The following is a 26,908-nucleotide window of genomic DNA, read 5'->3' on the forward strand; positions in this document are numbered from 1 at the left end:
TTAGTTTTCTCGTCCTCTAATAAAGTCACATTCAACTTCCATGCACTCTTACCTATTTTTGGCTCTCCCTCGTGTTCCAACACCGCATGTAAGAGGGCGTGATCTGAAAAAATATTTTCAATCAATCCAGCAGCTTTTGGTACAAAGGTGTCTGTGGAGGAAAATAGGAAATCTATACGGGAATTCACAGAGCCACCCTTCCACGTATAACCCGGATCAGCTGAGTGAGTTTTTCTCCATACATCTTGCAAGTTAAAATCAGTTAACATATGTTTGACCTGACTAGAGGTTTTGTCAGGCCGTCTAGCCAGGTCGCCCCCCCCTCTCCCCTCTCCCAACATTAAACAGTTAAAATCCCCTCCCACCACCAAAGGAGAGGGACCTGTTAAAAACAGAGAAATGTCATTAAGAAGGGAGGCTCGCTCATTCTTATCTGGGGGGGCGTAAACATTTAAAAAACGACATAAAAACCCATTAAAAACAACATGAACTAATAATGCACGACCAGGTAAAATCTCAGTAACAGATAAAACATTAACATTTTTGTTTTTGAATAAAATACCCACGCCGGCGGCTTTGTTTGTGTTAGTCCCAGACCACACTGAGGGACCCATAGACCAGTCCTTTTTAAGGTCATCGTAGGTTAAATCGTGGCTTATACCACATTCCTGGAGAAAAAAAACTTCAAAGTTCAATGTCAATAGCCAGGCCAACAAAGCCGCCCTTCTAATTGGGCTTTTCAGGCTTCTCACGTTGAGTGAGGCAACACGAATTGCAGCCATTTATTTGTTCGTTGTTTAGTCCGAAATCTCAAATTCTGACCCATCAGATTCCACACAAAGAGATGAGACCGTTTTTAGACTACACGTCTCATCAGAGTCCGAGACCTGATAGTTCGGGTCCATATTTGTGCCTGATGGACTGGGAACAGATTGTTCAATGAGGGTTTTACGCTTCTTACCCTCTGTTTCCAAGTCCTCACCAGCTCTTTTAGAACTGGCACTTAGGTCCATCTGGTCCGCCTCCAGTTGGACGCTTGGGACCTTTGGACCAACCTTCTCCATAGTTAAACTAACATCTGGGCGAACAACAAGGCCAGCATCATCCTGGACATCTGAGTAGACCTCACCGGAAACAGCTGTGGAAGCATCGGGGCGGGCATCACAGGGAACATCAATGTGGTCATCATGGTGAGCCTTTGGGTGGACATCTGGATGGACATCTGGATGGACATCTGGACGGACATCTGGACGGACATCTGGACGGACCTCCGGGTGGACCTCCGGGCGGACCTCCGGGCGGACATCCGGGCGGACATCCGGGCGGACATCTGGGTGGCGAACGCCACTTCCACCGGAATCCACCTGAGACACCGCTGACAAGTCAGGGGTCTCAGGAACCGCAGAACATTCCTGTTGCTTCTGCCCTCCCCCAGAACCGCTCTGAGGGGATCCCATCTCTCCACCAGGCGTAACCTGGACTTCTGCAAGAGAGGGTAATGATCCAACTGTGCTGGAAGTAGCTGGAACATTTGACTGGTTTCCTGAAGGAAGAACTGCTGTACCAGTCTTTTTACGCCCTGCAGTCACATCTGCAAAACTCATCCCGGAAGTCCCCATTTTGGCCAAGCCGCCTTTGACTGGCACTCCTGCGGAACCAGCCGCAGGTGCCTGAGGACCTCCTTGTCGCCTTGTCCGCAACGGGCAATTAGTGAAAAGATGGGTACCTGAGCCACATCCACTGCAAGTTTTTTCACTCTGGCACTCATTGGAGGCGTGCCCCCACCTGCCGCAGTTGTGACACAGACTTCTCCGTTCATTTGTGCAATTGCTTTGCACATGACCAAGGCCGCCACATTTCCTACAATAGACTGGCTGTCCATTGTAAAACAAAGACCCATGGTTCCTACCCAGCACAACTGTGGATGGAGGATGCATTAGACCATCAATACTCCCCGAGTCGGGTCTGAACCGTACCAGGAACTTTCGCTTTCCGTTCCAGAACCCACTGTAGCCCATGACTCTCCCTGATGAACGCACCGAGAAGCAGTACCTGCTCAGGAAGAGCATGATGTCTTCCTCAGATACATGGGGGTTGTACATGTATACTACGAGTGGGACTTCGCCATCTCCATATAGGTACGTCACAGTCACTCCCTCCAACAGTCTACTGCACGTCTCTGCCTTAACTCGCTCCTGGAGTCTTCCACAGGCGGCCTTGGTCGTTAATGTGAGGATATAGATGGTTTGCCCCCTCTCCTGCAGGCAATATATATCCTCATTTCTCACGCCCAACAGGTTACGCATTACTTGGTTAACGAACTCAAGTGGATGCCCATAACCTACGTGGCCCTCGGGAACCTCGAACTTAACAGAGTTCGGTATCTGGCCGGAGCCAGTGGTAAAGCGCTGAATGCAAGGCATTTAGCAATTGGCAAAAGGCTTTCCGTCTCCACGGGCACGGCCTTTCGCCGGGGGATCACCTCTCGTTGCCCAAGGACTAATCCGGCTCCCCAATAGCAGCAGGGGGGTGAAGTCCCACCGTGAGGTGAAACGATCCCCCCAGGCCAAGGAGCCGGGTACCCTGGGCACCTTCCAGCCAAAACCATACACAAAACAATTAAGCTCTGCATCTGATCTCAGCCAAAAGGCCGAGAAGCGATAACCAGAATTGGTTTGGGCCTCGAGTGGCACCCTGGCCTATGCCGGACACATGTTAGGGAGAGAGAGTGAGAGGGAGACAAACCCACGCCTACAGAAGACATTTTGTCACCCAAGCCAACCCTTGAAAAGGCTGCTTTGCACAGCAAAAACACGAAGAATGGTGCGTTTTGCAGCCGCCGCCCACTGCAATGAATCTGAATAACTCCTCCTTTTGGGCACAAGCACCTCCCCTGCCCCTTGCAGTCTTTCCAATTCATGATACAAAAAGACGGACAGGACAGGTCGCCTGACTTTCCGTCACTGCCACCCTTTGCCATCCTTACCTGTAGAAAGCCCTTTCATCATCCCCAAACCCTAATCTTTTCCCTTCACTTCCCAGCCCCCAAACCCTGCCCTCTGAACCCTTCTCACCCCCCGCATTCCTTGTCCTGTCATCCCCCTACCACCCGGGAAAAAAACGGCTTGACCCCTCCTTCCACTAGCCCACCTCCCACCCAAAGAGAAACTTCTGCTGCGCAGCTAGCTTTCTAGGCAGCAGCGCTATTGTGAGGTCAGCGGGGGGCATTGTGACAAGCCGCCAGTGTTCCGTCTCTTCATGCTGTGCACTGTTCAAACGGAAAATACATCAACAGGCAGACTACAGAAAAGCGTACTAACAAAGGTTAGAGGGGGGCTTTCTCAGAGGGCTTTTTACAGTTTGTCTATTCCCAATTAGCCGGTTTAGTATACTTAATGAAAGTACTAATTCTTTCATAGGTCGCCCATTCTTAGTATTTGACGTTCCTTATATTGCGGTATCAGGCTTCGCAGTAGGTTGCAACACACCTGTGGTCACTGCAGCAGCTGACTCCACTTTGTCCAAAAGGGATCTATTCCATTCAATTGCACATGATCTAGATTAGACTGACAACAAGATACTGCACGGGACATAGCAGAGTTGGTGAAGTTGAGTGGTGATGAGTTTGCCATTTGGATGAATAAAGCAAGTAAAAAGTGTGAAAGATAAAAATTCATTTCAATTCGCTAATCGGGCTAATATGAATCAGGTGAATTGAGTTCTGCTTTTGGAAACTGGGTTAAGAAGGGGTGCACTGGTCCTGGAGGTACTGCAATACCAGGTCAATGCGTGGAGTGGACAGAGCAAGCTCTTTTTCCATCTCCCTGTTCTAAAAATCCATTTAATATATGGTCCCCAGATAGGGGACGTATCAGATATTAAACTGATAAGAACAGATGAGATTTCATCCGCAAATTTCAGAAACGGACAGCGGCCACCACACAAAAGCGCAGTGCCGCAGGTGATCGCCTCCCGAGCCCAGGAACCACCAGCCAAAAGGGGACGTAAGCACCAAAAGGCGCAACAATCCCCAAGGTCGGCGGTTGTGCAAGCCCGGGCCCCTCCCAGCCAAGACCAAGGCAAACCCAATGAAGGGACTACACTTGATCTTAGCAAAAAGGCCGAGAAGCGATAACCAGAATTGGTTTGGGCCTCGAGTGGCACCCTGGCCTATGCCGGACACATGTTAGGGAGAGAGAGTGAGAGGGAGACAAACCCACGCCTACAGAAGACATTTTGTCACCCAAGCCAACCCTTGAAAAGGCTGCTTTGCACAGCAAAAACACGAAGAATGGTGCGTTTTGCAGCCGCCGCCCACTGCAATGAATCTGAATAACTCCTCCTTTTGGGCACAAGCACCTCCCCTGCCCCTTGCAGTCTTTCCAATTCATGATACAAAAAGACGGACAGGACAGGTCGCCTGACTTTCCGTCACTGCCACCCTTTGCCATCCTTACCTGTAGAAAGCCCTTTCATCATCCCCAAACCCTAATCTTTTCCCTTCACTTCCCAGCCCCCAAACCCTGCCCTCTGAACCCTTCTCACCCCCCACATTCCTTGTCCTGTCATCCCCCTACCACCCGGGAAAAAAACGGCTTGACCCCTCCTTCCACTAGCCCACCTCCCACCCAAAGAGAAACTTCTGCTGCGCAGCTAGCTTTCTAGGCAGCAGCGCTATTGTGAGGTCAGCGGGGGGCATTGTGACAAGCCGCCAGTGTTCCGTCTTTTCATGCTGTGCACTGTTCAAACGGAAAATACATCAACAGGCAGACTACAGAAAAGCGTACTAACAAAGGTTAGAGGGGGGCTTTCTCAGAGGGCTTTTTACAGTTTGTCTATTCCCAATTAGCCGGTTTAGTATACTTAATGAAAGTACTAATTCTTTCATAGGCCGCCCATTCTTAGTATTTGACGTTCCTTATATTGCGGTATCAGGCTTCGCAGTAGGTTGCAACACACCTGTGGTCACTGCAGCAGCTGACTCCACTTTGTCCAAAAGGGATCTATTCCATTCAATTGCACATGATCTAGATTAGACTGACAACAAGATACTGCACGGGACATAGCAGAGTTGGTGAAGTTGAGTGGTGATGAGTTTGCCATTTGGATGAATAAAGCAAGTAAAAAGTGTGAAAGATAAAAATTCATTTCAATTCGCTAATCGGGCTAATATGAATCAGGTGAATTGAGTTCTGCTTTTGGAAACTGGGTTAAGAAGGGGTGCACTGGTCCTGGAGGTACTGCAATACCAGGTCAATGCGTGGAGTGGACAGAGCAAGCTCTTTTTCCATCTCCCTGTTCTAAAAATCCATTTAATATATGGTCCCCAGATAGGGGACGTATCAGATATTAAACTGATAAGAACAGATGAGATTTCATCCGCAAATTTCAGAAAACGGTCATCGGCCACCACACAAAAGCGCAGTGCCGCAGGTGATCGCCTCCCGAGCCCAGGAACCACCAGCCATAAGGGGACGTAAGCACCAAAAGGCGCAACAATCCCCGAGGCCGGCGGTTGTGCAAGCCCGGGCCCCTCCCAGCCAAGACCAAGGCAAACCCAATGAAGGGACTACACTTGATCTTAGCCAAAAGGCCGAGAAGCGATAACCAGAATTGGTTTGGGCCTCGAGTGGCACCCTGGCCTATGCCGGACACATGTTAGGGAGAGAGAGTGAGAGGGAGACAAACCCACGCCTACAGAAGACATTTTGTCACCCAAGCCAACCCTTGAAAAGGCTGCTTTGCACAGCAAAAACACGAAGAATGGTGCGTTTTGCAGCCGCCGCCCACTGCAATGAATCTGAATAACTCCTCCTTTTGGGCACAAGCACCTCCCCTGCCCCTTGCAGTCTTTCCAATTCATGATACAAAAAGACGGACAGGACAGGTCGCCTGACTTTCCGTCACTGCCACCCTTTGCCATCCTTACCTGTAGAAAGCCCTTTCATCATCCCCAAACCCTAATCTTTTCCCTTCACTTCCCAGCCCCCAAACCCTGCCCTCTGAACCCTTCTCACCCCCCGCATTCCTTGTCCTGTCATCCCCCTACCACCCGGGAAAAAAACGGCTTGACCCCTCCTTCCACTAGCCCACCTCCCACCCAAAGAGAAACTTCTGCTGCGCAGCTAGCTTTCTAGGCAGCAGCGCTATTGTGAGGTCAGCGGGGGGCATTGTGACAAGCCGCCAGTGTTCCGTCTCTTCATGCTGTGCACTGTTCAAACGGAAAATACATCAACAGGCAGACTACAGAAAAGCGTACTAACAAAGGTTAGAGGGGGGCTTTCTCAGAGGGCTTTTTACAGTTTGTCTATTCCCAATTAGCCGGTTTAGTATACTTAATGAAAGTACTAATTCTTTCATAGGTCGCCCATTCTTAGTATTTGACGTTCCTTATATTGCGGTATCAGGCTTCGCAGTAGGTTGCAACACACCTGTGGTCACTGCAGCAGCTGACTCCACTTTGTCCAAAAGGGATCTATTCCATTCAATTGCACATGATCTAGATTAGACTGACAACAAGATACTGCACGGGACATAGCAGAGTTGGTGAAGTTGAGTGGTGATGAGTTTGCCATTTGGATGAATAAAGCAAGTAAAAAGTGTGAAAGATAAAAATTCATTTCAATTCGCTAATCGGGCTAATATGAATCAGGTGAATTGAGTTCTGCTTTTGGAAACTGGGTTAAGAAGGGGTGCACTGGTCCTGGAGGTACTGCAATACCAGGTCAATGCATGGAGTGGACAGAGCAAGCTCTTTTTCCATCTCCCTGTTCTAAAAATCCATTTAATATATGGTCCCCAGATAGGGGACGTATCAGATATTAAACTGATAAGAACAGATGAGATTTCATCCGCAATTTTCAGAATCAAGGTAGCCCCGAAGGCCAGCAGGCCACCACACAAAAGCGCAGTGCCTGGGAGATCGCCTCCCGAGCCCAGGAACCACCAGCCACAAGGGGACGTAAGCACCAAAAGGCGCAACAATCCCCGAGGCCGGCGGTTGTGCAAGCCCGGGCCCCTCCCAGCCAAGACCAAGGCAAACCCAATGAAGGGACTACACTTGATCTTAGCCAAAAGGCCGAGAAGCGATAACCAGAATTGGTTTGGGCCTCGAGTGGCACCCTGGCCTATGCCGGACACATGTTAGGGAGAGAGAGTGAGAGGGAGACAAACCCACGCCTACAGAAGACATTTTGTCACCCAAGCCAACCCTTGAAAAGGCTGCTTTGCACAGCAAAAACACGAAGAATGGTGCGTTTTGCAGCCGCCGCCCACTGCAATGAATCTGAATAACTCCTCCTTTTGGGCACAAGCACCTCCCCTGCCCCTTGCAGTCTTTCCAATTCATGATACAAAAAGACGGACAGGACAGGTCGCCTGACTTTCCGTCACTGCCACCCTTTGACATCCTTACCTGTAGAAAGCCCTTTCATCATCCCCAAACCCTAATCTTTTCCCTTCACTTCCCAGCCCCCAAACCCTGCCCTCTGAACCCTTCTCACCCCCCCGCATTCCTTGTCCTGTCATCCCCCTACCACCCGGGAAAAAAACGGCTTGACCCCTCCTTCCACTAGCCCACCTCCCACCCAAAGAGAAACTTCTGCTGCGCAGCTAGCTTTCTAGGCAGCAGCGCTATTGTGAGGTCAGCGGGGGGCATTGTGACAAGCCGCCAGTGTTCCGTCTCTTCATGCTGTGCACTGTTCAAACAGAAAATACATCAACAGGCAGACTACAGAAAAGCGTACTAACAAAGGTTAGAGGGGGGCTTTCTCAGAGGGCTTTTTACAGTTTGTCTATTCCCAATTAGCCGGTTTAGTATACTTAATGAAAGTACTAATTCTTTCATAGGTCGCCCATTCTTAGTATTTGACGTTCCTTATATTGCGGTATCAGGCTTCGCAGTAGGTTGCAACACACCTGTGGTCACTGCAGCAGCTGACTCCACTTTGTCCAAAAGGGATCTATTCCATTCAATTGCACATGATCTAGATTAGACTGGCAACAAGATACTGCACGGGACATAGCAGAGTTGGTGAAGTTGAGTGGTGATGAGTTTGCCATTTGGATGAATAAAGCAAGTAAAAAGTGTGAAAGATAAAAATTCATTTCAATTCGCTAATCGGGCTAATATGAATCAGGTGAATTGAGTTCTGCTTTTGGAAACTGGGTTAAGAAGGGGTGCACTGGTCCTGGAGGTACTGCAATACCAGGTCAATGCGTGGAGTGGACAGAGCAAGCTCTTTTTCCATCTCCCTGTTCTAAAAATCCATTTAATATATGGTCCCCAGATAGGGGACGTATCAGATATTAAACTGATAAGAACAGATTTTTGATTTAATGAAGCTTTCCAAAGCACCACAAAAAATGCATGACCGAAGTCACACCAAAAACAGTGCAAAGGCTAGGATTCGTGTGGACCCCACCGTGAGGAGAGGGTCCCCAAAAATCAACCCCGTCCCTCCGAGCCAGAAGGCCACAGCAAGGGTCAGGGATCTTCGGTGCTCCCCCAAGCCGAAGCCTGGTTGAGCCTTGTCGTTGCTCCCAGCGTCCACCCAGGCATCTTACCCAAGTGGAGTAGAGAGCTACTAGTTGTTGGTTTCGCAGCCGAAACTGCCCGGACCGTCAACCGGTGTTGGTTTCTCAGCCCAAGGCTAACCGGACCTCCAACCGGGTGTTGGTTTCTCAGCCGAAGCTGACCCAGACCTCCAACCGGGTGTTGGTTTCTCAGCCGAAGCTGACCCAGACCTCCAACCGGGTGTTGGTTTCTCAGCCCAAAGCTGACCAGACCTCCGACCGGGATTATAAAAATTTCCCTTCCTAGCCAGAAGGCCGGGATAGGGTAATATGCTCAAAAAGTATGAAAAGGCAAGGTACGGTGTGCTACAGAGCCCAAGGCTTGCCGGGGTCCCAAGCCAGCAAGCTCAGACTCACTCCAGGGTCGTCAGTCCTGGGGCACGTTGTACCATAGCCCCCCACCCTTACTCAGTCTAATAGCCTCGATCCTGGTAGGGCCATGTTTTCCTTTAGATGAATATACTATCCACCCAGAGTACTAGCAAGCGCAACCTTCCAGTGTGCATTGTATCATTGTACTAAGGTGGCCTGGAGCTTAAACCACCTCTTCGAACAACACTACACTTGATCTTAGCCAAAAGGCCGAGAAGCGATAACCAGAATTGGTTTGGGCCTCGAGTGGCACCCTGGCCTATGCCGGACACATGTTAGGGAGAGAGAGTGAGAGGGAGACAAACCCACGCCTACAGAAGACATTTTGTCACCCAAGCCAACCCTTGAAAAGGCTGCTTTGCACAGCAAAAACACGAAGAATGGTGCGTTTTGCAGCCGCCGCCCACTGCAATGAATCTGAATAACTCCTCCTTTTGGGCACAAGCACCTCCCCTGCCCCTTGCAGTCTTTCCAATTCATGATACAAAAAGACGGACAGGACAGGTCGCCTGACTTTCCGTCACTGCCACCCTTTGCCATCCTTACCTGTAGAAAGCCCTTTCATCATCCCCAAACCCTAATCTTTTCCCTTCACTTCCCAGCCCCCAAACCCTGCCCTCTGAACCCTTCTCACCCCCCACATTCCTTGTCCTGTCATCCCCCTACCACCCGGGAAAAAAACGGCTTGACCCCTCCTTCCACTAGCCCACCTCCCACCCAAAGAGAAACTTCTGCTGCGCAGCTAGCTTTCTAGGCAGCAGCGCTATTGTGAGGTCAGCGGGGGGCATTGTGACAAGCCGCCAGTGTTCCGTCTCTTCATGCTGTGCACTGTTCAAACGGAAAATACATCAACAGGCAGACTACAGAAAAGCGTACTAACAAAGGTTAGAGGGGGGCTTTCTCAGAGGGCTTTTTACAGTTTGTCTATTCCCAATTAGCCGGTTTAGTATACTTAATGAAAGTACTAATTCTTTCATAGGTCGCCCATTCTTAGTATTTGACGTTCCTTATATTGCGGTATCAGGCTTCGCAGTAGGTTGCAACACACCTGTGGTCACTGCAGCAGCTGACTCCACTTTGTCCAAAAGGGATCTATTCCATTCAATTGCACATGATCTAGATTAGACTGACAACAAGATACTGCACGGGACATAGCAGAGTTGGTGAAGTTGAGTGGTGATGAGTTTGCCATTTGGATGAATAAAGCAAGTAAAAAGTGTGAAAGATAAAAATTCATTTCAATTCGCTAATCGGGCTAATATGAATCAGGTGAATTGAGTTCTGCTTTTGGAAACTGGGTTAAGAAGGGGTGCACTGGTCCTGGAGGTACTGCAATACCAGGTCAATGCGTGGAGTGGACAGAGCAAGCTCTTTTTCCATCTCCCTGTTCTAAAAATCCATTTAATATATGGTCCCCAGATAGGGGACGTATCAGATATTAAACTGATAAGAACAGATCACGTTTCAAACAAGCTTTATTGATTCATAGCACATAACAAAGAGAGAACAAAAATCATCTATTTTCACAGAATGATAAAAACACAGTAAAATGACAATTAATATTCAACTCTTTCAAATAGCAGTAAAATATGGCATAAAATCAATAAAAAGCAATATATAAAACCGACTAAACAAGGCGTCATATAAAACATGACATAAAAGCATATATTAAAAGGCAAATAAAACCATTAAAAAATAGTTATAAATACATATAAGTGTTCCAGATTTGGAGACACCACGCCTTTTTTGCTTCTTGTGTGCCTAGCGCTTTACAATCTCTCAGGTAATAGGTGTACATTTCACATAGCGCCAGGCCAATACAATCTTTAATAGGAATACAGTCATGTTTAAACAATAAAATATTACGTGTTTTCCATAATGCCTCTTTGAAACTGTTTATTATGAGCCATGCTACTCTTGCTTGTGACATGGTGGGACATTCAAGAAAACCGTATAAAATTACATCACAATTTAAAACTCTCAGACCACACACCCATTTCAACAGAGTGCCCACTGTTTGCCATAGGCCTTGTGCAAAGGGACAGTACCAAAACAGGTGAAATACGGTCTCCTCCTGTGCACACCTGTCCCTGGGGCACCGGGCGCTCGCCACCAACCCTCTATGATGTTGAAAGGCCCTGGTGGGCAGACACTGATGGACTATCTGCCAAGCGAGGTCCTTTTGTGTGTTCCCCAGGGCAGGACATGCTACATTATTCCAAATTAACTGGCACCTGGAGACAGAGAAATTAGCCACATCTTCCATTACCTCCTGTCCCTTGCAGACAAACGTGAGCTTTTTTTGGTCTGAGAGGACCTGCAGGTCAACATTAGTTAAATCATAGTCATCAATTACTTTAGTTAAAACTTCATAATGTTTCGGGGGAGACAACAGAAAAGGACAGTTAGATTGCATTTCAATCTGCAACTTCCTAAAGAGGAACCCTGTGCAATAATGGAGAAAACATGAGAAAGCCCCTTCCATCTTAATACACTTGTAACAGAAGACAAAAAACTTAATAAAAATAAACAGTCGTAGGTCTGGGAGGCCCTTACCACCATTTCTTTTACTTTTACAGACCACCACCCTCCTCAGCTTCTCCATTTTTGACCCCCATAAAAAGTAAAATAGGGGCTTTTGCAGTCTTTTCATATACAGGGAATTTGGAGGGAAAACCATGGCAGCATATAAAATAATTGGAAGCAAAACCATTTTAATTACCAGGATCTTCCCCTCCATTGACAGTTTCCTTAGTTGCCACAAAGAAATTTTCTGGTCTATTTTACCCAGTACTGAGTCCCAGTTTTTTTGACCGTCATTTTCTGCATTAAATAGGACCCCCAATATTTTAATGCCTTCTGTTTGTACTGGGATTTTGGGGGGGTCTGGCTCCCATTGTCCCACCGTCATGCAATCACATTTACTCACATTGAGTTTAAAACCAGAGCCTAAGCTAAAAATTTCGGTGTCCAGAATTGCTCTGTTAACAGCAGCTGTGTTCGTACAATACAATGAAACATCGTCCATATAAGCTAGGGCCTTGACCTGCTGTCCTCCCCCCCCCTGGGATGGGGACCCCTCTAATAACATTATCATCCCGTAACCGACACAAGAGGGGCTCAATGGCGCATATAAAAAGAAGGGGGGACATGGGGCACCCCTGTTTCACCCCAGACAGCAAAGCCACTTCCTGCGTAAAAAAACCATTAATTAAAACCTGGGAAAAAGATTCTTTGTATAAAAGTCCTATTTTTTCTATAAAAACCATGGGGAAGCCCATTCTCTCCATTACTTTAAAAAGATAAAAATGCGAGACCCTGTCAAAAGCCTTTTGGAAATCTAAAGATAAGATTGCCAGCGGCTGTTTGCGTTCCTTCTGGTACCATATGATATCCCGTATTAAGTTTAGATGTTCCCATATGGACCTCCCTGGGATGCCGCATACCTGATTTGGGTGAACTATACTTTTAATGACTGTTTTCATCCGTATGGCAATCACCCTGGCTATGATTTTATAATCGGTATTTAACAGGGATATTGGTCTCCAGTTCTCCAGTTTAGTTTTATCACCCTTTTTATAAATTAAAGTGATAATGCTATGTCTCCAAGAATGAGGCAATAAATTAACCTTAAAAACTTCACTAAAAACTTGTAAAATATCGGCTTTGATAAAATCCCAGAAAGTTAAATAAAACTCAATGGGGAGACCATCCGACCCCGGGGCTTTACCTTTCTGAAAGCCCTTCAGGACCTCCTCGATCTCCTCCTGGTTAATTTCATCACATAAAAAATCCTGGTCATTTTTACTTAAAACCTGGGATAAAAAATTAAGATTATCAGCAAGAGTAAAATCATCAATATTTTTAAGGTTAAAAAGATCAGAATAAAAGTTAAAAGCCTCATTTAAAATAGCACTTGTGGAGGATTGGCCCTCTAATTCCTCAATTATGTGTTTACGCTCCCCCACTTTTTTAAAAAAATACCTTGAACAAGTCTCCCCCTCCTCCAAATGTTTTACCCGGGCACTAAAAATAATCTCCTTTCCTTTCTGTTCAAGGTATTTCTGAATCTCCATCTTAAGTTTGGCTATATCGTTCTCTACCTCAGGTACACCCCATCCTTTTAACCTATGGAGAGTTTGCAGACGAATATTAAAATCCTTAAAACATTTCCTTTTTTCCTGGGCTTTCTTTTTCCCCATTTTTATAAAGAAATCCTTTACTCTGATTTTAACACACTCCCACCACCCCAGCATGGTTTGGTCAGGGTGTTTGCACTTCCTCCAAGTTTTATACTTATCAATAAAATCAGCCCTGATTTTTTCATCCTGCAAAAGCGTTACATTTAATCTCCATACACTTTTCCCAGTTCTTTCCTCACCTGGGTACATCAGGGTGGTGTGTAAGAGCTTGTGGTCAGAAAATATGTTGTCCATCAGGCCGGCTGCTTTCAACTTAAAAACTCCTGTGGAAGGGAAAATAAAATCTATACGAGAGGATACCACCCCCCCACTCCACGTGAAACCAGGGTCAGTCGGGTGGCTCCTCCTCCAAGCATCAAACAGTTTAAAATCAGTTAAAATGTGTTGAATTTGACTAGAAGTTTTGTCAATATTGCAAGAAATACCTCCCCCACTCCTCCCCTCCCCCATCATAACACAGTTAAAATCTCCCCCTAAGACCATAGCAGAAGAACCTGTTAAAAACAGGGGAAGATTGCTGAAAAGGGAGGAACGGTCATTTTTTTCAGGGGAAGCATAAATATTCATAAAATCACATTTAAAACCATTAAAAACTGTGTGCGTTAAAAGAGCACGACCTGGAACAATTTCAGTTATTGACAGTATATCCACATTATGTCCCTTGAACAGGATTCCCACCCCAGCTGACTTATTGTCACAGGACCCCGACCACACAGATGGACCTGCAGACCAGTCCTTTTTCAGCTCGGGGTAAGAGAGTTCATGCTCTATTCCACATTCTTGTAGAAAGAAAACGTCAAAGCTTAATGTCAGTAGCCAAGCAAAAAGAGCCGCTCTCCTCACTGGGCTCTTCAGGCTTCTCACATTTAAAGAAGCAATACGAATGTCCGCCATATTAATGTTTCTTTTTTAACTCCTCACTTTCCATCTCAATCTCAATGAGACGGGCAGCCGATGTAGCAGAAGAAACAGTGTCCAAGCTACTAGTGTCACTATCGGACGCTTCATACAACACATCACCCTCAGGGTCACTGGGTGGGGATAATACCTCACAAAAATAGAGCTTCGATAAGCGATCCTCAGAGTCACTTTCCCGACCTCGTTTCTTGCAGGCACTGACATCCATCTGGGACTCCTCCTCCCGTACCTCCGGGGGTAGAACTCCAACTTGGCCAACCAGGTCATCAGGGGATGCCACCACTTGACTGGAAAGAACGGCAGGGCAATCCTCATCAGGATGGTCATCAGAACGCGTGGCATCATGGTTGTCATCATGTACATCACCAGGATGGTCATCACGGGAGGCCTCAGGACCCTCCGAGAGGCAGTCATCAGGACGGGCACCATGGAAGTCATCTGGCTGGTCATCCAATTGGTCCCTCGGCTCCAAGGAAGACATCGGGGTCTCTGGAACAACTGGAAAAGAAACCTCCGCCACACTGCGAGCATTGCCCCCATCAGCTGGGTCAAGTGCTCCAGATTTTTGTTTGTTCTTTTTTCTCTGGCCCTTGGGCCCTTCCTCAGTCCTAAGCTGAGGTTCACCCGACTCCTCACCAGTCAAAACCTGGGCTTCTGCAGAAGTGGGTTCACAGTCGGCCGCATAGACAATCGCAGGGTCACGCAACAGGTTTACAGGGAGTGCAACAGATGGAAGAGACTGTTTCCGACCCGCAGTTACGTCCGAGTAGGAGCGAACAGAAGCCCCCGATTTGGCCGTACCGGCAGCAGTAGGCACTCCTGCGGAACTAGCCGCAGTCATACGGGAGCCTCTCTCTGGTTTTGGTCGCATCGGACAGTTGCTGAAAAGATGGGTACTTCCACCACAGCCACTGCAGGTCTTCTCTTTTTTACAGTCTCTGGACGTGTGTCCCCAATCGCCACAATTGTGGCACCGAACCATCTTTTCTTTGCCACACTCCCTCTGCATATGTCCTGTGTCGCCACAGTTCCTACATCGGTTAACCTGCCCGTTGAAGAACAGGTAACCGTGCTCTTTTCCAATCACCACCAAGGATGGAGGGTGCATGAAACCCTCCACCCCATCCGGATCAGGGTTGAAACGGACCATAAAGCGTCTCTTTCCGCACCAGAGACCACTCTTGCCCATAACTTTCCCTGTGGATCGTACCGATACACAGTATCGCCTCAAGAATAACATGATGTCATCCTCAGGGACAAACGGACTGTGCATGTACACCACCAGGGTCACCTCATCGCCACCGTACAAACATGTACAGACCATGTCATCCAGCAGCGGATGGTTGCTGTGGATTCTGACAAGGTCATGGAATGACCGACAAGCCGCTCGGGAATCCAACGTCAGGATGTATGTGTTCTGCCCCCTCTCCTGCAGGCAGTACACTTCACTCCTTGTCACGCCCAACAGACCCTGTAGGATCTGTGTGAAGAAGGCCCCAGGGTTGTCAAAACCCACATTGGTCGCAGGGACCACAATTTTAAAGGAATTCTTCAGCTGGCCGGAGCCAGTGAAGCTCACATAAGTGCAAGGCATAGCACTCGGGTATAAAGACTTACCGTCCAAGACGGGTTCGGCCTTTCACCGGGGATCACTCCTCGTTGCTCAGGGACTAATCTGGCTCCCTAATAGCAGCAGGGGGGTGAAGTCCCACCGTGAGATGAAACGATCCCCCCAGGCCAAAGAGCCAGGTACCCCGAGCACCTTCCAGCCAAAACCAGGCACAAAACAATGAAGCTCTGCACCTGATCTCAGCCAAAAGGCCGAGAAACGATAACCAGAATTGGTTTGGGCCTCGAGTGGCACCCTGGCCTATGCCGGACACATGTTAGGGAGAGAGAGTGAGAGGGAGACAAACCCACGCCTACAGAAGACATTTTGTCACCCAAGCCAACCCTTGAAAAGGCTGCTTTGCACAGCAAAAACACGAAGAATGGTGCGTTTTGCAGCCGCCGCCCACTGCAATGAATCTGAATAACTCCTCCTTTTGGGCACAAGCACCTCCCCTGCCCCTTGCAGTCTTTCCAATTCATGATACAAAAAGACGGACAGGACAGGTCGCCTGACTTTCCGTCACTGCCACCCTTTGCCATCCTTACCTGTAGAAAGCCCTTTCATCATCCCCAAACCCTAATCTTTTCCCTTCACTTCCCAGCCCCCAAACCCTGCCCTCTGAACCCTTCTCACCCCCCACATTCCTTGTTCTGTCATCCCCCTACCACCCGGGAAAAAAACGGCTTGACCCCTCCTTCCACTAGCCCACCTCCCACCCAAAGAGAAACTTCTGCTGCGCAGCTAGCTTTCTAGGCAGCAGCGCTATTGTGAGGTCAGCGGGGGGCATTGTGACAAGCCGCCAGTGTTCCGTCTCTTCATGCTGTGCACTGTTCAAACGGAAAATACATCAACAGGCAGACTACAGAAAAGCGTACTAACAAAGGTTAGAGGGGGGCTTTCTCAGAGGGCTTTTTACAGTTTGTCTATTCCCAATTAGCCGGTTTAGTATACTTAATGAAAGTACTAATTCTTTCATAGGTCGCCCATTCTTAGTATTTGACGTTCCTTATATTGCGGTATCAGGCTTCGCAGTAGGTTGCAACACACCTGTGGTCACTGCAGCAGCTGACTCCACTTTGTCCAAAAGGGATCTATTCCATTCAATTGCACATGATCTAGATTAGACTGACAACAAGATACTGCACGGGACATAGCAGAGTTGGTGAAGTTGAGTGGTGATGAGTTTGCCATTTGGATGAATAAAGCAAGTAAAAAGTGTGAAAGATAAAAATTCATTTCAATTCGCTAATCGGGCTAATATGAATCAGGTGAATTGAGTTCTGCTTTTGGAAACTGGGTTAAGAAGGGGTGCACTGGTCCTGGAGGTACTGCAATACCAGGTCAATGCGTGGAGTGGACAGAGCAAGCTCTTTTTCCATCTCCCTGTTCTAAAAATCCATTTAATATATGGTCCCCAGATAGGGGACGTATCAGATATTAAACTGATAAGAACAGATTTTTTGATTTAATGAAGCTTTCCAAAGCACCACAAAAAATGCATGACCGAAGTCACACCAAAAACAGTGCAAAGGCTAGGATTCGTGTGGACCCCACCGTGAGGAGAGGGTCCCCAAAAATCAACCCCGTCCCTCCGAGCCAGAAGGCCACAGCAAGGGTCAGGGATCTTCGGTGCTCCCCCAAGCCGAAGCCTGGTTGAGCCTTGTCGTTGCTCCCAGCGTCCACCCAGGCATCTTACCCAAGTGGAGTAGAGAGCTACTAGTTGTTGGTTTCGCAGCCGAAACTGCCCGGACCGTCAACCGGTGTTGGTTTCTCAGCCCAAGGCTAACCGGACCTCCAACCGGGTGTTGGTTTCTCAGCCGAAGCTGACCCAGACCTCCAACCGGGTGTTGGTTTCTCAGCCGAAGCTGACCCAGACCTCCAACCGGGTGTTAGTTTCTCAGCCCAAAGCTGACCAGACCTCCGACCGGGATTGTAAAAATTTCCCTTCCTAGCCAGAAGGCCAAGATAGGGTAATATGCTCAAAAAGTATGAAAAGGCAAGGTACGGTGTGCTACAGAGCCCAAGGCTTGCCGGGGTCCCAAGCCAGCAAGCTCAAACTCACTCCAGGGTCGTCAGTCCTGGGGCACGTTGTACCATAGCCCCCCACCCTTACTCAGTCTAATAGCCTCGATCCTGGTAGGGCCATGTTTTCCTCTAGATGAATATACTATCCACCCAGAGTACTAGCAAGCGCAACCTTCCAGTGTGCATTGTATCATTGTACTAAGGTGGCCTGGAGCTTAAACCACCTCTTCGAACAACACTACACTTGATCTTAGCCAAAAGGCCGAGAAGCGATAACCAGAATTGGTTTGGGCCTCGAGTGGCACCCTGGCCTATGCCGGACACATGTTAGGGAGAGAGAGTGAGAGGGAGACAAACCCACGCCTACAGAAGACATTTTGTCACCCAAGCCAAGCCTTGAAAAGGCTGCTTTGCACAGCAAAAACACGAAGAATGGTGCGTTTTGCAGCCGCCGCCCACTGCAATGAATCTGAATAACTCCTCCTTTTGGGCACAAGCACCTCCCCTGCCCCTTGCAGTCTTTCCAATTCATGATACAAAAAGACGGACAGGACAGGTCGCCTGACTTTCCGTCACTGCCACCCTTTGCCATCCTTACCTGTAGAAAGCCCTTTCATCATCCCCAAACCCTAATCTTTTCCCTTCACTTCCCAGCCCCCAAACCCTGCCCTCTGAACCCTTCTCACCCCCCACATTCCTTGTCCTGTCATCCCCCTACCACCCGGGAAAAAAACGGCTTGACCCTTCCTTCCACTAGCCCACCTCCCACCCAAAGAGAAACTTCTGCTGCGCAGCTAGCTTTCTAGGCAGCAGCGCTATTGTGAGGTCAGCGGGGGGCATTGTGACAAGCCGCCAGTGTTCCGTCTCTTCATGCTGTGCACTGTTCAAACGGAAAATACATCAACAGGCAGACTACAGAAAAGCGTACTAACAAAGGTTAGAGGGGGGCTTTCTCAGAGGGCTTTTTACAGTTTGTCTATTCCCAATTAGCCGGTTTAGTATACTTAATGAAAGTACTAATTCTTTCATAGGTCGCCCATTCTTAGTATTTGACGTTCCTTATATTGCGGTATCAGGCTTCGCAGTAGGTTGCAACACACCTGTGGTCACTGCAGCAGCTGACTCCACTTTGTCCAAAAGGGATCTATTCCATTCAATTGCACATGATCTAGATTAGACTGACAACAAGATACTGCACGGGACATAGCAGAGTTGGTGAAGTTGAGTGGTGATGAGTTTGCCATTTGGATGAATAAAGCAAGTAAAAAGTGTGAAAGATAAAAATTCATTTCAATTCGCTAATCGGGCTAATATGAATCAGGTGAATTGAGTTCTGCTTTTGGAAACTGGGTTAAGAAGGGGTGCACTGGTCCTGGAGGTACTGCAATACCAGGTCAATGCGTGGAGTGGACAGAGCAAGCTCTTTTTCCATCTCCCTGTTCTAAAAATCCATTTAATATATGGTCCCCAGATAGGGGACGTATCAGATATTAAACTGATAAGAACAGATTTTTTTTTTTTTTTTTTTTTTTGAAGGATGAGTTTGAAAATAATAAAGTGACCGCCTCTCGTTGCCCAGGTAACTGTCCGTCACAAGAGGGCTATGACATCCTACGATGCACACTCCCCCAAGGCCAGCAGTTGTGCAATACCCTGGCACCTTTCAGCACCAACCAAGGTAGTACCCTCCCAAACTACACTTGATCTTAGCCAAAAGGCCGAGAAGCGATAACCAGAATTGGTTTGGGCCTCGAGTGGCACCCTGGCCTATGCCGGACACATGTTAGGGAGAGAGAGTGAGAGGGAGACAAACCCACGCCTACAGAAGACATTTTGTCACCCAAGCCAACCCTTGAAAAGGCTGCTTTGCACAGCAAAAACACGAAGAATGGTGCGTTTTGCAGCCGCCGCCCACTGCAATGAATCTGAATAACTCCTCCTTTTGGGCACAAGCACCTCCCCTGCCCCTTGCAGTCTTTCCAATTCATGATACAAAAAGACGGACAGGACAGGTCGCCTGACTTTCCGTCACTGCCACCCTTTGCCATCCTTACCTGTAGAAAGCCCTTTAATCATCCCCAAACCCTAATCTTTTCCCTTCACTTCCCAGCCCCCAAACCCTGCCCTCTGAACCCTTCTCACCCCCCACATTCCTTGTCCTGTCATCCCCCTACCACCCGGGAAAAAAACGGCTTGACCCCTCCTTCCACTAGCCCACCTCCCACCCAAAGAGAAACTTCTGCTGCGCAGCTAGCTTTCTAGGCAGCAGCGCTATTGTGAGGTCAGCGGGGGGCATTGTGACAAGCCGCCAGTGTTCCGTCTCTTCATGCTGTGCACTGTTCAAACGGAAAATACATCAACAGGCAGGCTACAGAAAAGCTTACTAACAAAGGTTAGAGAGGGGCTTTCTCAGAGGGCTTTTTACAGTTTGTCTATTCCCAATTAGCCGGTTTAGTATACTTAATGAAAGTACTAATTCTTTCATAGGTCGCCCATTCTTAGTATTTGACGTTCCTTATATTGCGGTATCAGGCTTCGCAGTAGGTTGCAACACACCTGTGGTCACTGCAGCAGCTGACTCCACTTTGTCCAAAAGGGATCTATTCCATTCAATTGCACATGATCTAGATTAGACTGACAACAAGATACTGCACGGGACATAGCAGAGTTGGTGAAGTTGAGTGGTGATGAGTTTGCCATTTGGATGAATAAAGCAAGTAAAAAGTGTGAAAGATAAAAATTCATTTCAATTCGCTAATCGGGCTAATATGAATCAGGTGAATTGAGTTCTGCTTTTGGAAACTGGGTTAAGAAGGGGTGCACTGGTCCTGGAGGTACTGCAATACCAGGTCAATGCGTGGAGTGGACAGAGCAAGCTCTTTTTCCATCTCCCTGTTCTAAAAATCCATTTAATATATGGTCCCCAGATAGGGGACGTATCAGATATTAAACTGATAAGAACAGATGAGATTTCATCCGCAATTTTCAGAATCAAGGTAGCCCCGAAGGCCAGCAGGCCACCACACAAAAGCGCAGTGCCTGGTTGATCGCCTCCCGAGCCCAGGAACCACCAGCCACAAAGGGACGTAAGCACCAAAAGGCGCAACAATCCCCGAGGCCGGCGGTCGTGCAAGCCCGGGCCGCTCCCAGCCAAGACCAAGGCAAACCCAATGAAGGGACTACACTTGATCTTAGCCAAAAGGCCGAGAAGCGATAACCAGAATTGGTTTGGGCCTCGAGTGGCACCCTGGCCTATGCCGGACACATGTTAGGGAGAGAGAGTGAGCGGGAGACAAACCCACGCCTACAGAAGACATTTTGTCACCCAAGCCAACCCTTGAAAAGGCTGCTTTGCACAGCAAAAACACGAAGAATGGTGCGTTTTGCAGCCGCCGCCCACTGCAATGAATCTGAATAACTCCTCCTTTTGGGCACAAGCACCTCCCCTGCCCCTTGCAGTCTTTCCAATTCATGATACAAAAAGACGGACAGGACAGGTCGCCTGACTTTCCGTCACTGCCACCCTTTGCCATCCTTACCTGTAGAAAGCCCTTTCATCATCCCCAAACCCTAATCTTTTCCCTTCACTTCCCAGCCCCCAAACCCTGCCCTCTGAACCCTTCTCACCCCCCGCATCCCTTGTCCTGTCATCCCCCTACCATCCGGGAAAAAAACGGCTTGACCCCTCCTTCCACTAGCCCACCTCCCACCCAAAGAGCAATTTCTGCTGCGCAGCTAGCTTTCTAGGCAGCAGCGCTATTGTGATGTCATCGGGGGGGCATTGTGACAAGCCGCCAGTGTTCCATCTCTTCATGTTGTGCACTGTTCAAACGGAAAATACATCAACAGGCAGGCTACAGAAAAGCTTACTAACAAAGGTTAGAGAGGGGCTTTCTCAGAGGGCTTTTTACAGTTTGTCTATTCCCAATTAGCCGGTTTAGTATACTTAATGAAAGTACTAATTCTTTCATAGGCCGCCCATTCTTAGTATTTGACGTTCCTTATATTGTGGTATTAGGCTGCGCAGCAGGTTGCAACACACCTGTGGTCACTGCAGCAGCAGCAGCAATAGAATCCACTTTGTCCAAAAGGGATCTATTCCATTCAATTGCACATGATCTAGATTAGCCTGAGAACAAGATACTGCATGGGACATAGCAGAGTTGGTGAAGTTGAGTGGTGATGAGTTTGCCATTTGGATGAATAAAGCAAGTAAAAAGTGTGAAAGATAAAAAGCAAAAGGAGTTTGAAGTGTGAAAAGTGAATGGGCCAAATTGAGGTGCATATGAAGTTGTATGCTTTCTTTCAATTCATTAATCGGGCTAATATGAATCAGGTGAATCGAGTTCTGCTTTTGGAAACTGGGTTAAGAAGGGGTGCACCGCTCCTGGAGGTACTGCAATACCAGGTCAATGCGTGGAGTGGACAGAGCAAGCTCTTTTTCCATCTCCCTGTTCTAAAAATCCATTTAATATATGGTCCCCAGATAGGGGACGTATCAGATATTAAACTGATAAGAACAGATCACGTTTCAAACAAGCTTTATTAAACTCATTAGTCATCACAAACAAAAAGTCACGCATTAAATACAAAACACGGTTACTTGTGCACATGAAACGCATCATAAAACCCCAAATCAGGTTTTTACAGGTACAGTAAAATATCACATAAAATCACATAAACATACATAAAACCAGCATTTTACTTAAAACATGACATAAAATACATTAAAAGCAATATAGTAAAAAGACATATAAAATCACAAATTAAATATGATTATAAATACATAAAAGTGTTCCATATCTGGAGAAACCATGCCTTTTTTGCTTCTATTGTTCCCTGATTTTTGCAATCTCTCAAATAATACGTGTACATGGTACATAATGCAAGACCTATACAGTCTTTTACAGGGATGCAATCATGCTTGAACAGTAAAATATTTCTGGTTTTCCATAGGGCCTCTTTAAAACTGTTAATTATGAGCCATGCGATTTTTGCCTGGTACATGGTAGGACAATCAATTATACCGTATAACACCACATCACAATTTAGGGTACGCAACCCGCACACCCATTTCAGGAGCGTGCCCACTGCCTGCCATACCTCTTGTGCGTAAGCACAATACCAGAACAGGTGGAACACCGTCTCCTCCTGTGCACACCTGTCTCTTGGACATCTGGCACTGGCCACAAGTCCCCTACGATGTTGGAAGGCCCTGGTGGGGAGACATTGGTGGACTATTTGCCAGGCCAGATCCTTTTGCATATTACTAAGAGCAGGGCATGAGACGTTGTTCCAAATTAATCGGCACCTAGACGGGGAAAAATTAGCCACATCCTCCATAATCTCATGACCCTTACAGGCAACTGTCAACTTACGCTGATTGGACAAAACTCCCTTGTCCACATTTATCAGATCATATTCAGATATAATAGTCTCTAAGATCTTATATTGTTTCGGAGGGGATAAAAGGACAGGACGATTAGGTAAAATATCAACATGTAGTTTTTTAAAAACATACCCCGTGCTGTACCTTAAAAAACATGCAAAAGCCCCGTCATTTTTCAGACAATTAAAGCAGAATACAAAGAACTTGATTAATAAAAACAGTTTAAGATCAGGCAGCCCCTTACCTCCGTTACCCTTACTCTTGCTGACAATCACCCTCCTCAGCTTCTCCATTTTAGAGCCCCACAAGAAATAAAAAATGGGTTTGAGAAGCCTCTTCAGGTAGAGGGAGTTGGGGGGGAACACCATTGCCGCAAACAGGATAATAGGGAATAAAACCATTTTTATCACAAGTATCTTCCCCTCCATGGACATTTTCCTTAGCTGCCAAAAAGAAATCTTTTTATTGATTTTATCTAATACTAAATCCCAATTTGTACATCCATCATTTCTTGCATCAAATTGTACACCCAAAATCTTAATACCATCAGTTTGGACTGGGATTTTAGGCGGCTCGGGCTCCCAGGGGCCAATAATCAAGCAGTCACACTTGTCAACATTCAGACGAAAGCCAGACCCTGCGCTGAATATCTCAGTGTTCAGGAGGGCCCTGTTCACAGCTGCAGAGCTTGCACAGTACACAGAGACATCATCCATATAGGCCAATGATTTTACCTGGTTTCCACCACCCCCTGGAATAGGGACCCCCCTGACCACCCTATCCTGCCGAAGGCGGCACAGAAGTGGTTCAATTGCGCATACAAACAACAGTGGGGACATGGGGCAGCCTTGTTTTACCCCAGACAGGAGGGCAACTTCCTTAGTGACAAAACCATTGACTAGTACCTGTGCATATGAATCCTTATATAGAAGCTTGATTTTGTCAATAAAAACTGTAGGGAAACCCATTCTTCTCAGAACATTAAAAAGATAAAAATGTGATACCCTGTCGAATGCCTTCATAAAATCAAGTGATAAAATAGCCATAGGTTGCTTACAGTCACTCTGATACCAGATCAGGTCCCGGATAAGATTCAGATGCTCCCAAATGGTTCTTCCAGGGATGCCGCAGACCTGATCTGGGTGGATGACATGTTTAATGACTTTTTTCATTCTACTTGCAATCACTTTAGCTAAAATTTTGTATTCTGTATTTAAAAGGGAGATAGGCCTCCAGTTTTCCAACCTGGACCTATCACCTTTCTTAAAAATTAAGGTAATCACACATTTTCTCCATGATGAGGGTAAAACATCAGTCTTAAAAACTTCACTAAAAACTGCTAAAAGATCATTCTTAATAAAATCCCAAAAACAAAGATAAAACTCCATGGGGAGACCGTCCGACCCCGGGGCTTTACCTTTTTTAAAGTCTTTCACAGCCTCCTCAATCTCCCCATGATTTATGTCCACTGAAATTAATTGTTGATCCTCTTTGCTTAAAAACTGGGATAAAACATTAAGATTATCTTTAAAAGCAGATTCATCAGTAGTTTTAAGACTAAAAAGAGTACTATAAAAATTAAAAGCTTCATCCAGCATGCCTTGAACAGAAGACTGTCCTTCTAATTCTTGGATAAAATGTTTCCTCTCCCCCACTTTTTTAAAAAAATATCTGGAACATGTCTCTCCTTCCTCTAGATATTTGACATGGGAATTAAACACTATCTCTTTTCCCTTTTGTTCCAAAAACCTCTGTATTTCTATTTTAAGCTTGGAAATGTCCTCATCTACACCAGGTACCCCCCATGCCTTTAGTTTATGGAGGGTTTCCAACCGAACATTAAAATCTTTAAACCTACTTCTTTTTTCTCTGGCTTTCCGTTTCCCCACTTTAATAAAAAAATCCTTAATGCGCCATTTTACGCCCTCCCACCAGTTTAACATAGTTTGATTTGGGTGCTTTTTACTTCTCCAGATCTTATATTTTGCAATAAAGTCAGCCTTAGTTTTCTCGTCCTCTAATAAAGTCACATTCAACTTCCATGCACTCTTACCTATTTTTGGCTCTCCCTCGTGTTCCAACACCGCATGTAAGAGGGCGTGATCTGAAAAAATATTTTCAATCAATCCAGCAGCTTTTGGTACAAAGGTGTCTGTGGAGGAAAATAGGAAATCTATACGGGAATTCACAGAGCCACCCTTCCACGTATAACCCGGATCAGCTGAGTGAGTTTTTCTCCATACATCTTGCAAGTTAAAATCAGTTAACATATGTTTGACCTGACTAGAGGTTTTGTCAGGCCGTCTAGCCAGGTCGCCCCCCCCTCTCCCCTCTCCCAACATTAAACAGTTAAAATCCCCTCCCACCACCAAAGGAGAGGGACCTGTTAAAAACAGAGAAATGTCATTAAGAAGGGAGGCTCGCTCATTCTTATCTGGGGGGGCGTAAACATTTAAAAAACGACATAAAAACCCATTAAAAACAACATGAACTAATAATGCACGACCAGGTAAAATCTCAGTAACAGATAAAACATTAACATTTTTGTTTTTGAATAAAATACCCACGCCGGCGGCTTTGTTTGTGTTAGTCCCAGACCACACTGATGGACCCATAGACCAGTCCTTTTTAAGGTCATCGTAGGTTAAATCGTGGCTTATACCACATTCCTGGAGAAAAAAAACTTCAAAGTTCAATGTCAATAACCAGGCCAACAAAGCCGCCCTTCTAATTGGGCTTTTCAGGCTTCTCACGTTGAGTGAGGCAACACGAATTGCAGCCATTTATTTGTTCGTTGTTTAGTCCGAAATCTCAAATTCTGACCCATCAGATTCCACACAAAGAGATGAGACCGTTTTTAGACTACACGTCTCATCAGAGTCCGAGACCTGATAGTTCGGGTCCATATTTGTGCCTGATGGACTGGGAACAGATTGTTCAATGAGGGTTTTACGCTTCTTACCCTCTGTTTCCAAGTCCTCACCAGCTCTTTTAGAACTGGCACTTAGGTCCATCTGGTCCGCCTCCAGTTGGACGCTTGGGACCTTTGGACCAACCTTCTCCATGGTTAAACTAACATCTGGGCGAACAACAAGGCCAGCATCATCCTGGACATCTGAGTAGACCTCACCGGAAACAGCTGTGGAAGCATCGGGGCGGGCATCACAGGGAACATCAATGTGGTCATCATGGTGAGCCTTTGGGTGGACATCTGGATGGACATCTGGATGGACATCTGGACGGACATCTGGACGGACATCTGGACGGACCTCCGGGTGGACCTCCGGGCGTACCTCCGGGCGGACATCCGGGCGGACATCCGGGCGGACATCTGGGTGGTGAACGCCACTTCCACCGGAATCCACCTGAGACACCGCTGACAAGTCAGGGGTCTCAGGAACCGCAGAACATTCCTGTTGCTTCTGCCCTCCCCCAGAACCGCTCTGAGGGGATCCCATCTCTCCACCAGGCGTAACCTGGACTTCTGCAAGAGAGGGTAATGATCCAACTGTGCTGGAAGTAGCTGGAACATTTGACTGGTTTCCTGAAGGAAGAACTGCTGTACCAGTCTTTTTACGCCCTGCAGTCACATCTGCAAAACTCATCCCGGAAGTCCCCATTTTGGCCAAGCCGCCTTTGACTGGCACTCCTGCGGAACCAGCCGCAGGTGCCTGAGGACCTCCTTGTCGCCTTGTCCGCAACGGGCAATTAGTGAAAAGATGGGTACCTGAGCCACATCCACTGCAAGTTTTTTCACTCTGGCACTCATTGGAGGCGTGCCCCCACCTGCCGCAGTTGTGACACAGACTTCTCCGT

General features: G+C 47.1%; 8 non-coding genes and 1 pseudogene across 8 annotated transcripts; all 9 read right to left on the bottom strand.

The window, feature by feature from the left end:
* Nucleotides 1-3,744: 3,744 nt before the first annotated feature.
* Nucleotides 3,745-3,928, bottom strand: LOC142293263 (U2 spliceosomal RNA). The gene has a single exon (XR_012751239.1). It is a non-coding gene; the product is annotated as a U2 spliceosomal RNA (small nuclear RNA).
* Nucleotides 3,929-5,215: 1,287 nt separating this feature from the next.
* LOC142293243 (U2 spliceosomal RNA) lies at nt 5,216-5,400 on the bottom strand. The gene has a single exon (XR_012751220.1). It is a non-coding gene; the product is annotated as a U2 spliceosomal RNA (small nuclear RNA).
* A 1,287-nt stretch (nt 5,401-6,687) lies between these two features.
* On the bottom strand, nt 6,688-6,871 carry LOC142293317 (U2 spliceosomal RNA). Its single transcript, XR_012751284.1, has one exon. It is a non-coding gene; the product is annotated as a U2 spliceosomal RNA (small nuclear RNA).
* A 1,302-nt stretch (nt 6,872-8,173) lies between these two features.
* On the bottom strand, nt 8,174-8,366 carry LOC142293115 (U2 spliceosomal RNA). The gene has a single exon (XR_012751121.1). It is a non-coding gene; the product is annotated as a U2 spliceosomal RNA (small nuclear RNA).
* Nucleotides 8,367-10,250: 1,884 nt separating this feature from the next.
* On the bottom strand, nt 10,251-10,423 carry LOC142292523 (U2 spliceosomal RNA; annotated as a pseudogene).
* A 6,558-nt stretch (nt 10,424-16,981) lies between these two features.
* Nucleotides 16,982-17,175, bottom strand: LOC142293165 (U2 spliceosomal RNA). The gene has a single exon (XR_012751155.1). It is a non-coding gene; the product is annotated as a U2 spliceosomal RNA (small nuclear RNA).
* A 1,884-nt stretch (nt 17,176-19,059) lies between these two features.
* On the bottom strand, nt 19,060-19,257 carry LOC142292528 (U2 spliceosomal RNA). The gene has a single exon (XR_012750676.1). It is a non-coding gene; the product is annotated as a U2 spliceosomal RNA (small nuclear RNA).
* A 1,258-nt stretch (nt 19,258-20,515) lies between these two features.
* On the bottom strand, nt 20,516-20,699 carry LOC142293303 (U2 spliceosomal RNA). The gene has a single exon (XR_012751274.1). It is a non-coding gene; the product is annotated as a U2 spliceosomal RNA (small nuclear RNA).
* A 1,375-nt stretch (nt 20,700-22,074) lies between these two features.
* LOC142293295 (U2 spliceosomal RNA) lies at nt 22,075-22,265 on the bottom strand. Its single transcript, XR_012751267.1, has one exon. It is a non-coding gene; the product is annotated as a U2 spliceosomal RNA (small nuclear RNA).
* Nucleotides 22,266-26,908: the final 4,643 nt, after the last annotated feature.

The sequence above is a fragment of the Anomaloglossus baeobatrachus genome, chromosome 2 (assembly GCF_048569485.1).
Source record: "Anomaloglossus baeobatrachus isolate aAnoBae1 chromosome 2, aAnoBae1.hap1, whole genome shotgun sequence".
Lineage (NCBI taxonomy): Eukaryota > Metazoa > Chordata > Amphibia > Anura > Aromobatidae > Anomaloglossus > Anomaloglossus baeobatrachus.